The 1,047-nt window shown below is 40.2% G+C and overlaps 1 pseudogene across 1 annotated transcript in view; it reads right to left on the bottom strand.

Annotated features, from left to right (window-relative positions):
- Positions 1-115: 115 nt before the first annotated feature.
- Positions 116-1,047, bottom strand: part of SARC_12787 (hypothetical protein) — a pseudogene marked incomplete at its 3' end in the record, with an annotated part of 4,932 nt that continues 4,000 nt past the window's right edge. Inside the window, exon 5 of the mRNA in view lies at positions 116-225. The remainder of the gene's footprint in view (positions 226-1,047) is intronic.

The raw sequence follows: 1,047 nt of genomic DNA, 5'->3' as shown, positions 1-1,047 counted from the left end.
CTTTTCTATACTAATACATGGGAGTATGTGCACCACACCACATACTTATCATATCCACAGCTGACTATTACCTGACTATACTAAAACATGAGACTATATGCACTACACCACATACTTATCATATCCGCCGCTTACGATGCGATTTCCGTCCATGTAGATGCACCGAACTAAATCTGTGTGGCCGTTGAATGTGCGTAGGCACTCGCCAGTCGTTACATCCCACAGCTGTAATAGACATGTAGCGTGTAGTCAGGTCAGTTGTGATCCACGTCTAATCATGTCAATGCCTGTGCATAGGGGTTTTAGATGTTGTCTGAGAACGTACACCTTGAATAACAAGCACTTTATAGAGATGTACACATATGGTTGGAGTTCATGCTGTACAAACAGTGCAAGTAGATTTCATTGCTGTGTTTTAGTGCTAGTATTAGCGTTGGTGTACCAGGGCGTGTTTGATTGTTTGTACATTTTCGGATTCCCGCTTTTGATAAAATCAATAATACGGGAGTAAAGGGTTGGTTACAGCTGAATATACACATAATCAGAAGGCATCGTGGAATATATACCGTACTAAACATACATGAGTGAATATTAACCTGGCTAAGATGTTGTATTGGATTCTGATTTATGTAAATATACAACGAACCCGAATATTCGTTGTAGTAAAGCTTGAACACAATATCTTAAAGGGAGTGTGTACAAATGTATCGATACGTAACTAAAAACCTAAACTCTAAAACCAGCACCTACTGAATCTTTGAACAAAGCGTTGTGCACGTACGTTGATATTTCGATTAGTGTGCCGTTAACACTAAACCACACCACAACCCATTACTAAGACGAAAACCCAGGGGAGCGCCAACAAAATGATTTAAAAACAAAACAAAACAAACAAACAAACAAACAAAACAAAGAAAGAAAGAAAGAAAGAAAGCAACCTGCCACGCCCAGTAATGGTACATGAACTCTACTTCACGGATCCAAACACCCATCCCACATGCCTAACTCCACCACCACCATCAACAGCAGTCAGCTGAGATACGAGCA

The sequence above is a fragment of the Sphaeroforma arctica genome (genome assembly GCF_001186125.1).
Source record: "Sphaeroforma arctica JP610 unplaced genomic scaffold supercont1.2585, whole genome shotgun sequence".
NCBI lineage: Eukaryota > Ichthyosporea > Ichthyophonida > Sphaeroforma > Sphaeroforma arctica.
Note: the sequence above shows the minus strand (reverse complement) of the source record. Positions and strands in the feature narration are given on the sequence as shown.